The sequence below is a fragment of the Thermobia domestica genome, chromosome 11 (assembly GCF_964235325.1).
Source record: "Thermobia domestica chromosome 11, izTheDome1.hap1.1, whole genome shotgun sequence".
In the NCBI taxonomy this organism is placed as follows: Eukaryota; Metazoa; Arthropoda; class Insecta; order Zygentoma; family Lepismatidae; genus Thermobia; species Thermobia domestica.
The window spans coordinates 181836320-181851644 of NC_137464.1; the positions used below are offsets into that span (position 1 = coordinate 181836320).

Consider the following 15325-nt stretch of genomic DNA (forward strand, 5'->3'; position numbering starts at 1 on the left):
GATAAATGTATGCCTCATCTAATATGACAACATCTTCCTTTCTGACAGCCATCCTGCAAGCGCCTTCGTATAGTTTGTATTACGTTCAGCAATGTGGTGCAGGAGGAGGTTGTGGCTGATAGTGGAGTACGTTATATCGATCTGGTAAAAAGTCCTAATTTTAGGGGCTGAATTCTAATATGTGTGTATATGGATGTTTAAAGAGCATGACCAGGTTTATTTGCTGTTACAAATAAATAGTAATTTGTGCTTAATACCATATATTAAATAAAACAAACTATGTGGACAAGGTTGTATGATATTTGTGGTTATTCACTGAAGAGGTAGGTCACGCTCACAAGTTATAGTACGTGGTTTAACATAGACATTTTGTTGTTGAGTTTTTCTGCATGAGCCCCATTTGATCTATGGTTAAAAATTTTATCGACAGTTTTTCATTATTAGATTGTACGAAATATGTTTGTGGAAAAGAGCCATGATATACAGTGTCCAACAACGTTGCACTTTCGGTGGTATTTCGTTAGCACCGACATAATACTTCCACACCTTCAAGTTGAGACAACACCCTGATAACGACGCCGGTATCATGTTCCTAGAGCAATTATAGAGATGACAATAGCATTGCTAAAAAGGTTGGATGGAAACCGATCAACCCTCTACACTATATTATCTTATGAAGAAAAAGAAAAATTATGACACATTGTCTCCTTCATTTGTATTATATTTCCTCCTTTTGAAAATGCAATTACAAACTATATCGGTGTCTGCAAATTATTTTCGCTTTTCTCTAAAGTAAAATTTAATTGCTCATGTAACTAAAAAAAAAAAAATGTATCAAAGACTACACATTGGGACATTTATTTGTGTATTTTGATTTCTTAGTTTTTATTGTAAAAATATTTTTTCCCTACCTGCTTTCCGTGTTCATATTGTGGAAGAGTGCAGAAATTAAATACTATAATTGTGAGGAAAAGACACCACCTTTGAGTTTCGTGTTGCTAATGCTAACTTAGGTTTATCATATTTATTTTATTTTAGTTATTTGATGGATCGGAAAAATGTTTTAAACTTCAGTCATGGAGCATACGGATGTTGCTTTAAAATGCTGTAAAATCCGGGAAACAGGGACTTCTGGTAAACTTAGGATAACTTTACACAGAAACTGTAACTTTCTCTTTATACATCTATCGTATTTATCCTTAGCAAATCTATACGAATTCTTTACCTGATTATAATTTGCTTTCCTTCGACCGATAATAGGTCAGGGTTTTATGCAACTCGGTCCCGAAGGGAAATAGGTGGAGGCGTTTTCCTAGCCTTTAGCAAATTTCCGAAACTCTTCGGCCTAGAAAGTTGAGATTTGTTCGAATATATTCTCAGAACCTGTACTATAGGCAAGATATTCAAACGGAGTGTGAATAGCCCGTGATAAAAGGTTTTGCTACTATTACATATTGACGCGATACTGAAAACATGAGGACGACATTTGATATATGGGTACTTTTAATAGCTACAGGACATAAATATTTCAGCCGCATGAATTTTGGAAATTCTACCCCCGAAATTTTACACCGTTACGTGGCTTCTTTAACTATAAAGCTATGAAGCTTAGTATTGTATATGATGGGGGTGGTGGGAGATCAGACTATATAAATTTGTCATTCACCTGTACGTGAATGATGTAGATGTAGTAGGTGAAAAACTGTTGACCATTAGTAAAACGTTTCAAACAGGTTATACTGAGTAATGGTTGTTATGGCATTGAATGAATCTACATTTTTTAGGTATGACCAAGCAATCCCAATATCACAAAAATTCACTGTTTTCGGGGCTAACGATTTCTACGAAATATGGTGAAGCGCTACTGTTTTCGAATGCAAGAAGTCGATGTTTAAAATGCTTGAGAACGGTTTTCTTTCTTGTGTGAGAGATAGAGGAAAGAAAAGAAAAAAATAGAACTATAAGTAGTTGGATTCCTTTGTTTACCTTGCAAAGCAAACAATTGTTCAAACAATATGATCTATGGAAAATGAATCTACTGCTCTATGCAATGAGTTTAGTTATTCTTCATTTAATTTTCTTTATGATCCAGAACTTTGTTCAATATTCACTTCCAATCTTAAAATTATTTTTATCAATCACTAACATCCATATAAAAAGTAATTGTCTTGAACCTTTATCAACTCTTGTCTATTATAAAAGGGACATTTAGTGTTCACAAGTCTGGCTTCGGATTTTCATTCAATTTTCTATTTTTTATTGAAGCAGTGCTGAAACAAATATTGGGAACGTTCTGGATTCTGAGAGATAGGTGCAACAATTGACCTTTTCTTAATCTTGACAATTCGACTCTCTTCTAATCTGATAGGTGACCGCCATTGTTCACCTATTAGTAAATTTCGATTTGTCGAATAGCTTGTTTTTAACCCATGTTTCAAAATAATGAGTCTTCTTTTTTTCTTTTCTAATTAATCATCTGCCTGATTTCAATAGTGCTCACCAAATGTACAGTGTGTTTATTATATAAGATAAAAAATTCATTTCAACTTGAATAAACAAAGAATGGGAAGCATAGCATAGAAAACAATTCGGACTTTTTTGCTTCTGCTGTGTTGAACCTGTGGGTTCCTTAAAGTATAGTGTTGAGTATTTGTCAAGTTTTCTAACGAACCAAGTTTGTCTTATTTTCCATAGGCATGTTTACTTGGAAGATTTCATTAACTGAAATGATAAATCACAAAATGAATATGAGAAAAGAAATTCTTTGTTGTACGTTTGAGGAAAGAGAGACAGAGAAAGATATTAAATTATTTTCCGGAAAGTAGCGAAGATAGTTGCTCTTTTTATGTCTGAGATTGAAATCCAAAGTTACACAATGAAGATTTTTTTTATCTACACGGGAGGGAGGGGTAGTCCTAACGAAGTCCCATTTAAAAGAAGTAAAAAGCGGAGGCTGAAGCCACAACAGGAGTCCCTTTACTGTCATCATTAACCCTATAATACCCCGCGTTACATATATGTAACATTGGGATTTTACTTTATTATATTGAATATAATGGTGTTTTGCTGCTAATGCCCACTGTGACACATCTGTAACAGTACGCTCAACACCACCTATTGGATTATTGCTGAGCTTCTTGTCATTTTGTCCTCCCAGAAGTACTTGCAAGCATATTTTTTTGATTCTATGATATCACACTCTGGGTATTATAGGGTTAAAGAGAATGAGCATGCGTCTACTTAATGCATCATGCCTAGTTGATATGGCTGTGCGACATCCGAATTTACACTACTTCGAAAATCGATATTGATGTATAAACTTGAGCGATATATTAAATATTGTAATATCGAAATATTGCAAATATTGATCGAAATATGATACAGATGTCAATGTGGATAATAATCGATGTCCAAACTCGAGCGTTCGAAATTCGTTAGAACTCGATCCAAACTGGAAAATCCACGAAGTAACTGAAACACTTCACTCCTCTATTTCCTTCTTTGCGAAAATTTCCATCATTGATAAGTGTCCGAGATACCTGGAAAAGAATTTGCTACCTGTTGGCTCTTTGCTTGAAATAGTATACCTCACTACCATTGCAAAGGGAGACAACAAAAATAGGCAAGCAAGATTTTTTTTTTTTTTTTTTTTAACAAAGAAAAGTAAAGCGATTGACATATTTCTTTTATGTTGAAGGGTTGAATGAACATTAGTCACAAAACAAACCAGAGTCCAGAAAATATACCTACCACACACGGGTATACCAGGTAATGAACTTCTATTCAAGTCACGTAAACACAGTTTACAGCTCATATCTTTTACTTGTATATTGAAGTGTAAAAGAATATTCAAGCATTGATGAGCATAATTGGTAAATGCTATAGACACCGTCGCTACTACTAAGAATTTTAAAACAAGAGTTCAATCTATATTCATCCAGTTTTGTAGCAGCAAGGCTATTTCCGTACCTTATAAAACTTTAGTAACAACATTTGTCAATAATAACACTTAAGCGTGTTCCCATCCTCAGCACTCTTCCAAAGACCTAAGTTCGTTAAGGTTCTGTTAGAATTTTACGATAATAACGTGTCAACATTTAAAAATAATACACAAAACAATACTAAATTGGCCGTTGTTTATAACGAACAGCAATTTCTGCGTCTAAAATATTTTATTCCCACTAATTGCAGCGAACACTAAAAATCATGTGCATGGCAAGAAGATAAAACGTTATTTATAGCTCAAACGGGTATTGTGACACGTTGAACGCAGTAATGACTAGCACGAACTGTGTACCAAAGAATAATGACCCTCGATTTTTACAAACTCAACCACAAATGTCACCTTCTTAAGAACAACTTTTCATGATCTTGAATTTCTTCCACTGGACAATAAAATTATAATTACGATATTGTGTTTGCCTTCAGTCAGTTGATAACGAACATGAAATATGTACAACATTTATTCCTTTCTTTTTTCCAAAAGGCGTAAACTAGATTAACATTCTGGATTCTTCTACAAATTATCACGCTAAGAACTATGCACCAACCCAAAATGAAGGTATATACGTATATTATAATAAAAGGTACAAATATATTGCACTAATTTTCCCACTTTGCCGAATTTCCGTATGAAGATGACTCGTGTAAGCATAGAAATTGTCAAGTTCACCAAAATTAAAACAAATATATGAATTGCAACAGAAGTTTTGTAAAATACGAAAACAGGTTAATACACTATTGGTAGATGTGTTCAGAATGCAAAGTATGATAAGTCAATGAATCAAAGAAATATAAAATGCACATTAGGAAGTATGCAAATTACTAAAATCTTCAGATTATAAATATTATTTCTTAAGGGAACTCAATTAGTAGCACTTATTAAATAAACAAAGTCGCATTGCTACAATCTACACCACGGGAAGGTGTTTGGGTTATCAGAGTGTAGACAAGTTGAAAATTGAAATTTGAATTTTTGCATTTGCCCTCACCTTCCATGAATATTAAAAAATAGAAAATTAGACTTGTCGAGTACAAAATCATACAATCAACGTTAAAAACGAAAATAGTTTGTTTTCACTTTTCGATTTGAATAGAAGATTAAGAGGAGATGGAACCTATTCTTGGGACACTGAATTCATTGCATAAAACCGCTTCTGGCTATCTCTTACCATTTTTACTCTGATAACTGTTAACAGACAGACAGACATAGTTGTTCTATAAAACGTGAACAAACACCATGTGCGTGGATTTTCTCGGGGTTCTTCCATTTCCTCCTACATTCTTCATTCCAACATTTCATTCATTTCTCATCATCACTGTTTCTTTTAGCCTATACGGCATAACCATGGGGCTTAAAAAATATAGATTTCATTTCATTTTTCTATAAGATTTCCGATAATGCAAAGCACAATTTGCAGATTCTGTCAACAGACAGACGATAGAGTTGTTCTATAAGAGTGTCTTACGCAAAGCATAGGTTGTAAAGCCTCTATCAACAGATAAATAGAGTTGTTCTATAAGACTTACCATAATTATGCGAAGCATAATTTGGAAAATCTGTCAACAAATAGACGACAGAGTTGTTCTATAAGATTTTCCATAATTACGCAAAGCCTAATTTGGAAAGTCTCTGTTAACAAATAGATGGACAGAGTTGTTCTATAAGACTTTCCATAATTGTGCAAAACATAGTTGGTAAAGTCTGTAAGCAGACAGATGGACAAAGTTCTATAAGCCTTTTCATACTTATGCAGAACATAGTTTCGAATTTTTTGTCAACAGTGTTATTCTATAAGACTTCTCATACTTAAACACATTAAAAGTCTAATACTGAGAATCTCATTAATGTTGAAATGTATAAACTATAATTTTTTTTAAAAAAATGTAATCTTTTACTCCCATGGTTATGCCGGCTATGCTACGGTGACGATGAGAAATGAATGAAATGGTGGAATGAAGAAAGTGGGGGAAAACGGGAGAACCCCGAGGAAACCCACGCACACGGTGTTTGTCCACCACAAAGTCCACTTGGCAAGAGCTGGGATCGAACCAAGGACCTTTTGCACCAGATGTGAATGCTCTAAAAAACTATACTTTAAGTTTGAATAATGAAAACCTAATATTACAGGTTATGAAGTTAGTGGCGTACGTTCCACAGGATAACGAGCGGTAAGCGTATGTGCTTTCAGCGCCATTATTCCTGGCTTTCTAGACGAAATTTCGCTGGCTCTTAAATCAACATCACCCTAATTGTCTTATGATAATGGATCAACAACAAACTTTGTCCACACTGGCAATTATAGTAAGTTTGGTCCAGTTCTTAATTTTTTTGATTGCTCGTATTTTAAAATGGCACTCAGTGTTTGTTAAGATTTTTCTTAAATATCGCTTAATTGATAGAAAAATGACAGAACTAAAAAATTACCCATACTGAGATATAATATTAAAAATGGTTCTAAAACCTACCAAAATTTTGTATATAAACATCGCAGGTGTAAGTATACATTATCGCCATTAGGAAGCAATTGTGTCATTTGTCCAGTCATCTTACCTGCAGCGTATGTTTGAGAAAAAGTGACACTTGTTACTTGATTGATTGGAATTCAGCGTCTCTTTCGGTACCGAGGCTATATGAGAAGTGGATTTACAGTTTAAAGTGGAATCCGAACAATGGTAATGTTCAAATATTCCAAGCGTCTTCCATAAGGAATCAAACCAGAGAACCCCTGCACCAAGGGCGTGCTCTAGCCATTTAAAAAGATATTCTTACTTTTTTTTTTACACTGTTCAGGACTACCGATTCGACAGGGACACGAATACCGAAACATCGATTACAATTGAAAACTTTCATTCTCCTCAGAGCGCCTCGTAATCCAAAGTCAAACTCCCAGAGCTATGAATGAACCTAGTAAATTCGTTACTTCCGCTATGAATCTAGGTGAGAAATTCCAAAAAGTCATATTTTTAGATCCAAATATCACGTCTGCTAGATAAAGAAAGCATAAGCGATGTGTGTTTCACTTTATTTTATTTTATTTTTTTAATGCCGTACGTTACTTTACCTTTCTTTTTACCTTACTTATATTGGATGCATTTATTCTTTCAAGTTGATTCTTTCACAGATTTACTTAAAAATTACAATCCTCTATTTTACTCTAACATTTATATGTCAATGCAAAATATAACCATTATAAGATCCATATGTAGCTTAGGCTATGTCTTTGGATCTCACAGGAAACAAATTATGTCGGAAGCACTGGCAGAAATATGTCATGCATTATCTATCCATTGCTACTAGCACCAATAGAACAGAGGGTAGGGCATTTGTAAGTTGACTTCCAAGGTATTACAAGAAATGATTCCCAACTGTAAAAAAAAGATGGAAAAATTATTTTCAATGCAAATATTAAAATTGCACTCCTAAAAAATTGATGATTTTTCTTAGTTGTGTCAATTCTCTATCAATTGAGCAATATACGTATATATTAACGTGTATGACAGAACCAATTCCCTACGCTGAGTCTCTGAATGCTCCATAATCGATTTCAATTAACTTGAGCTAACACCATGCTCTACAGTCTTAACTAATTTCCCCGCAATCCCAAAGATGACAATTATCTGTTCAACTGTATACATAAAGAAGCATATACAGTACATATGTATAGTCAGCAACAAAATATATCTCTTCGCAGCAAATTTTATTACCAATATTTTAACAGAACTGACTTATTTTATGAAGTTGTTGAGAAGTGAAAGGGCAAAGTGGCTACTTCAAAAATTTTAAATTAAACTGAAAAATCATAGGTTTTAAGGGTCGAGAACATTATATAAACCTAGACAACATTTAAGTACGTCAAATCTTCACAGTTCTAACTCAATGATTGCTGGCCTCTTAGTGTACTTGCTTACATAGTGCAGGGCCGGCGCTAGCAGTTTTGCCGCCCTGGGCGGTACTTTCAAATGCCGCCTCTTTAATCCTCAAACCTTATTTTGACAGAGGACCTTCAGGTATTAAGAAAAAGTAAGATACCATATTTAAAAACATGTATGAAAAGGAAAAGTAAACTAAAAATTGAAGTACCTCTCTCGAATGCTTACGTAATATTTAAATGACTCCATACATGACACAATATTCAGTATGATCGATTTCACTGTACGTGATATACAGCAGGGCATGCTTTAGTCCGACTAAGAATTTTAATTTTTAATCTTAGTTTATATCAAAAAGCGTTTCCAATAATGTGGAGCATGAAGATAATATAGTGAATCAGATATTACGGCAAAAGTAAGTGATTAGCCTAAGCCTTATAGCGTATTAAAACACAATAGAAATACACAAATTTTAATACTTTAATTGAAAAAACTTTTCTTGCTTTGATATGAGCAAATTCCTTTATCACATTCGCGTAGTCCAATGTTTCAGCCAATTCGTGTTCCATTGATATCATCACTAGATCACCTAAGCGTGTTTCAGATATGGAAGAACGTAGACAGTTTTTAATAAGCTTAGAGTAAGTTTCGAAAAACTTCTTTCTCTACTTGCCACTGTTACTGGTAAGGTATACAAAATCATAAGTGCAACACTGACATTGGGAGCAAAGTAATATTCCTTAATTAATTTTAGTCTCTTTTGTTGAACTTTTAGGCTTAATTATAGCCGATAATAGTTTCAGTTCGTCTTTCAAATCACTGGGGTTAATATCTTCCGATTCTTCGCGTATTAAAATGCAGGCACTTTTCAGACAAAAGTTCAGGTGGCATATCTTTAAGATTACTTATATCGTAAATAAAATCGAAATACTCGGTGTGATGTTTAAGTTGTCCAAACCTTTCTCTTAAAGCTAACACAATCAAGTCTAGAAGTTTGTAATAAAAATCGATCTTGTATCTTATTTGTGAATCTTCAATAGCTTCATCCTCTGCCTCGTACTGAAGCTGTGTCTTCTTTCGATTCGAGCTTGCACTGTATTACCTATCCGTGGAACATCCATTTCTAATGCTGATATCAACTCCATCGCATCAATTAAGTAGGATTAAAACTTTGCATAATTTCTGCTCCTCTCAAAGTATTTAGATATATTTTGAAGAAACCCGACTGCATCCAAAACATGAGAATCAATGCTTTGGAGACTTTTGCTTTCTATGTTTATGTGGAGTGAAAAGTCATACCAGATAACGAGTGAGCAAAGAAAGTAAAGCCACGCAGCTGGTTTGCTATACATAGAGAATCGCAGGCGACCATTTTATCTGTTCTATTGTCGTTACTTACTTGAAGTAAGGCATCAAAACCTCTGCTATTTTATATCTAAGTGGAGTTAGAGCATCAATTCGGGTCTCCCACCGTATGGTGCTGAACAGTTTTAAAGTGAGGCTGCTAACATGTTCCTTTAGTATGGCCCAACGTTGAACGGACGCAGAAGAAGAGTCATAAACTTTTTTTTACTATACAAAAAATGAAACGATGGACTGAGGTGTTCTGATTGCATCGTTAATGACAAACTTTAGTAAAGGAACAAAAAAGGCTTGGGAATTTATTTATAATATTCTCTTCTGAATACCTGAATGTTTGCTTTTCATATTGGAACCATTGTCATATCTTTGACCCTTCTTGTCTTCGATAGGAAGTTCATTTCCTTTAGCTGTTTAATTATTACTTATGTCAGTCTTAGACCAGTGGTGTCTGTTACTGGTACGAAACCAAGAAAGTGTTCGCAAATTTTTACAAGGCATTCTTCATTACTGTATGCATATAATTTGTACAAAACGATTGTTGTCATTTGCTCTGTACCAAAAATATCTGGTGTACAGTTTAGTGGAAACCTTATCTACGCCGCTGCAAGGGAAATCTTGAACGAGATACCTGTGGCTAGTAGTTTGATCATTGAAAATGAGGAGGAAAGCTCTGAATTTCCGGAGTATTTTCCTGAATATAAGTGAATTAAGTTTAATTACATTCTCAGGAGAACACAATTTTATTTTTCCATTGTGGACCTATTACGAACCATTATATTTTGATACTATTCTTTTCTTTTCCAAATTTTGCCGCCCACTAGACGTGCCGCCCTGGGCGGTGGCACGGCTCGACCCCCCCTCGCGCCGGCCCTGACATAGTGTGAATTCAGGATATTGCACTAAAAAGAATCAAGAATCAATTGTAATTTGTTTCTGAATCGCCTTTGTTTCTTTTATAAGTGATTCTATATCTTGGTATATCTACGTAGAGTATTATCTTATTAATTGTTGTTATATCTATTCTAAAAGTCTTCAGCACATATCTATAAGACAAATATTACAAATTTCAAACGGACAAATTAAAAAATACACAAATAAGTAAATAACACTTTAAAATACACTAGAATGGATTATTTTATTTATTTTTGTAGAGTGAAATGAAGAATCTAAGACCAGAAGCATTGAGCGTGAGCTCTAAACCTCAGGAAGAGCGCCCAACATTTTAACTCTTAGATTCCTCACAAATAAAGAAAGGAAAAAGAAAATATCCCTTTTGGTGCATATTATTTTTTCCCCTTTTTTTAAGTGTATTTTATAGAAGTTTCCTTTTATGGTTACTTGTTGCATTTTAGTTTATATTCAATTCTTTGCAATCAGTTCTTTACCTCTAACTTTTTTAACTCCCCCATCAGGATCCTGCAGCCTACAGTCGGACAATTTGTCCATGCCAACCAGATGCCGCGGTCGGATTACCGACGTCTTACCGCGTGATTTTCGACCGCGATGAATAACTGCCTTGCCAAGCAGTCGGCAAACAGCCGGAAATAAGCATTAAATGCGCCGTCCCCGCCGTCAAAGAGAGACCGGCATAAGGAGTCGGCAGAGGGTCGGAAAGAGGTCTTTCCGACTGTTTTGCCGACTCTAATGGTCGACAACAGTCGGCAAAGTGCATTTTATTTTACGATTTTCGACTGCTTGCCGCCTCGGCAAAAGGTCGGCAACTTTGAACAAGTAGATCGTCGTGCCGCCGCGGACGGGTGCCGACTGCCTCCGGCGGCCCGCTACCGTCGACGGCGGCAATCCCTCTTTCCGACCGCGACTTCCTGATGGGGTTGAAATTAATATATGATTTCAGTGTCTGAGTTTTTATATTTTATTTTATAAGAACATTATGCAAGACTTTCACCAGTTTTTTTTTTTTTTTTTAAAGAATATAAAACTGTGACTGCTCAAATTGGTTGGTATGAAGTCAACAGAACGCCTAATCGTCCGCAACCAACCAGACTACTGTGAATGATTGAATTGTATAAGCAGCAGACTGTTGATAAGTAGTTGTAAACAATTAATTTTACAGAAAAAACGAATGCAAAAATCAAATGAATATATTCCATTATCATGGGATTTACGTATCCGTATAAAATTTCAGACCACTAGTTATTATGGAAGAGCGTGAAATTTAAGTTGCAAGACCTAACACTAACAAATAGAAATATAACTTAATATAGTAAAAGACGTTTAAAACAAAGAAAAGAAAAGAAAAAGAAAACCTATAGGATTGAAATGAACACTACTGATACCGATTATTTTTGTTGTTTTTAAACAAGACTGTATATCTGCTCTTACCACCGAGAATTGCTTAAGAAGAAAGTATTAATTTTTAAAGTTGTGGCGGAGGATTTTAAATTACACTACCTGAACCTGCGCTCTCTACACAGCGCATCATTCACATATGAGCATGAATCTCCTTGTCATTCCTTACAACATCTGTACATGTCCCCTTTCAGACACAAGTGAAAGTTGTCTTGATAAAAATTGGCAAGGGATACAATAAAGTGGAGAATTTTCCGATTATTTTTTCAAAATCTCGTACCGTTTGCAAGATTGAGCTTACTTCCGGCTGGAGTTTCTAATTCATGTATGATCAGTGCTTTCTTACTTCTTGCATGCAGTATGTAATAAGTACATACATTACATACATAATTAATTATAATGTCAGTGATATATGGTGTTCATTGGGCAAAACACTACAAACAATAAAGATTCATCTTAGACTGGAGAAATGGTTATCCTTCGATTTTAATTATCATTTGGTCATGAAATAAACGCCTAGAAGATATACAACTCCTGTATACAACTATGTTGTGTTGGAATGTATAACTAATAGGATATATGTTTAAAAAAAATTTCAACACTTCCAGTGTACCCATAAAAAAATCAATAAAGAAATAACGGCCACGTTTTTTTTTAAATATTCAATTAGAAATGAACAATCTATACAAAATTTGTAATCGACCAGCGAAAACAGCACGTTTCTAGCGCTTGTGGTTTTCGAAATCTCATTGTCGAAAGGATTGGAGACAAACATATAAACCTACCATTTTAATATATAGACTAGCTGAACCTGCGCTGTCTATACAGCGAATCATTCATATATGAGCATTAATCTCCTTGTCATTCCTCAGAACATTTCTGCATGTTCCTTTACAGACACAAGTGAAAGATAACTTGATGACAATCGGCAAGGGGTACCATAAAGGGTGGGGTGCTGACTGCCACAGCCAATTATTGGTGCTGATTGCCACGACTGGCGCTGATTGCCAATATCAAGGTGCTGACTGCCACGATGGCGTGCTGACTGTCACGAGCCTGAGAGAAAGTTGCTAGACGTAACATTACCGGACGCCAAGAAGCATGAAAAAAACTAGATGATCCTTAGGATCGTGTTGTTCAGACCAACACCTAACAAAGGTAAACGGGTCTCTGTATGTACACTCATGTCCAAAATTATTGTCACATGATTATAAATATGTTGTTCTAGTAATATAATTTGATAACGAATTCGCCCGGTATTTCTTATAATGTTAGTATGTGTATAATCGGCAAAGACAAGTATGTGGCAAATTTCATGTCAAAAGAGCAGTAAATTAAAACAATAAAACGAAAATAAAATTTTCTTGTCCATTTAGTTACATTTTATTTTACTCATTATGATTTTCGTATTTATAATTCTTTTCTATGAAATTTATCACAAATATAAATTTCCTGATTATACACATAATATAAGTATTAAAAGTACTCTGCAAAATTATCAAATTATATTCTTACAAGAAGACAGTTATAGATATGCGACAATAATTTTGGACATGAGTGTACTTTCAGTTTTGTCAGGGAGCGGTGCGTACAAAATTGGTACGATTTATGTATTCTCACTTGAACTCCCTATGTCAGCATGAACTGTGTACAGCTGTGCAAATTGTTTCGAGCAGCTCTTGAAAGTTCCACCAAAAAAGCACTGCTGGCTGTACCTCACAAGGGAAGTTCAGGAGAAAGCACTCGCCTGCAGAGAAACTAAGCATGCCATTTGAAGTCCCAATTCATGCTGATTATAACAAGCTAACAAAATTCCTGTACGGTTGAGAACGGTTCGAGATATTCAACTTGGAAGTTTATATGAGAAAAGGAGGATATACGCATTTATACGCGTTAAGTACAACATAATTAGTAACGAATATTGACATACGAATTGAAAACTATCGGAAGTAACAGGAAAAAAGTGTTTCGCAACAACTAACGGGTTTGTTAGATACAATTAGTCTTTACATTGTTCACAATAATCATAGGTTAGAGATGAAAATTGATCACTGTTGTTCTCCTGTTTTATGAAGAAATGACGCAGGCAAAATACTCCCTTATACGATGAACATTTTATATGTGCAATTGTGTTGCATCCGTCAAGAGAACAGTTCGCAGAACCAAAGCAAAAAGCAAATTCGACAAGTGATTCAAAAGTTATAGGCCTATGATTTGTTCGTAACCTGCCTTGCAGAACGCAAACTAAAACAATCCAATGTATCGCAGTGATCGGAAGTGATTCGTATGGACACGAACTTTATTTGATTGTTTCGTTGGTACATTATAACGTCCAGATGAAGAAGATTCATACTATGTACAAATCTCCTGTCATAATCTTTGATCAGAATCAAAACACATCAAATGGTTGCACAAATCGTGTGCAATTCTTTGGTATCCTCTCAACCATTAGGTCTTTGCCATCCGTCATGCAACTTGTAATGGGCAATTTGTCTGTGAATGGACCCCAGTGATTAAGCAATAGCAAGTTCAAACCATCAGGCTTCGCCATGGGAGAGAATACATAATGCATTGAAACGTGCATCCACTTATTTTCTCATATAAACTTCCAAGCTGAATATCTCGAACAGTTCTCAACGTACCGGAGTTTTATTACCTGTTGTAATCAGCATGAATTGATCCTTCAAATGACATGCTTATTTCTCTGCAGGCGAATGCTTTCTCCCAAACTTCCCGTGTCAGCTGGCTTCAGACCATCATATCCATTAAATAATACAATAAAACAATTAATATAAACAATGAAATGTGCAAATTGTACATATAACAGAAAAGACAATCCCTTTATAGACATCCAAGTGTATGTCGTTCCACTTAGTGAGCAACTTTGTAACTTATAGGATGCCACATAGATTTGCTGTAGAAATAATGATTACTAAATTAATCCCTACTAAATTAATTAATAATCATAAATTTAGTATGAGGGATTAATTCCTCTCTTTCCAAATACAGTTCTCCCAGGCTCGTGGCAGTCAGCACGCCGTCGTGGCAGTCAGCACCTTCATATTTGCAAGCATCGACAGTCGTGGCAGTCAGCACCAGTAATTGGCTGTGGCAGTCAGAACCCATGGCAATCAGCACCTATCCCCATAAAGGGGAGATATTTTCAATATCTCACACCGTTTGCAAGATTTGAGCCTACTTCCGGTTGGAGTTTCTAATTCATGTATGATAAGTGTTTTCTTTCTTCTTGCATGCAGTATGTAATAAGCAAATACATCACTCACATACACAATTAATTATAACGTCAGTGATATAGGTATGGTGTTCATTGGGCAAAACACTCCAAACAATAAAGATTCATCTTAGACTGGAGAAATGATTATCCATCGTTTTTCATCATTTGGGCATGAAACAAATGCATGAGAGTTATTCAACCCCTGTATACAAGAGTGTTATGTTAGAATGTATAACTCATAGAATGTGATGAAAAAGTTTCAACGATTCTAGTGTACCGCTAAACAAAATGTAATAAACAAATAACGACCACGTTTTTTTAAATATTCAATTAGAACTGGACAATCTACACAAAATTTGGAATCGACTAGTGAAAACGGCACGTTTCTAGCGCTTGTGGTTTTCGAGATCTCATTGTCAAAGGATTGGAGACAAACATATAAACTTTTTTTGGAGATAAACATATAAACCTAACATTTTAATATATGTATAGATATTTAACGTGCCAACAATTTAAAATAAAATAAATAAAATGCTTCTCTAAATG

At 34.9% G+C, this 15325-nt stretch overlaps 2 long non-coding RNA genes across 12 annotated transcripts in view; one reads left to right on the forward strand and one right to left on the reverse strand.

The window, feature by feature from the left end:
• The window catches only part of LOC145664599 (uncharacterized), a 485044-nt gene that overhangs the window by 153638 nt on the left and 316081 nt on the right, over nucleotides 1–15325 (reverse strand). For 2 of the 10 annotated variants that reach the window (XR_014127493.1, XR_014127487.1), the window contains one exon: nucleotides 7158–7368. The exons of the other annotated variants lie outside the window; for them this stretch is intronic. This is a non-coding gene — a long non-coding RNA (uncharacterized LOC145664599). Of the gene's footprint in view, nucleotides 1–7157; nucleotides 7369–15325 lie in introns of those variants that run through there. 10 annotated transcript variants of the gene reach the window in all.
• The window catches only part of LOC145664600 (uncharacterized), a 220733-nt gene that overhangs the window by 105804 nt on the left and 99604 nt on the right, over nucleotides 1–15325 (forward strand). The gene's annotated exons all lie outside the window — the stretch shown is intronic.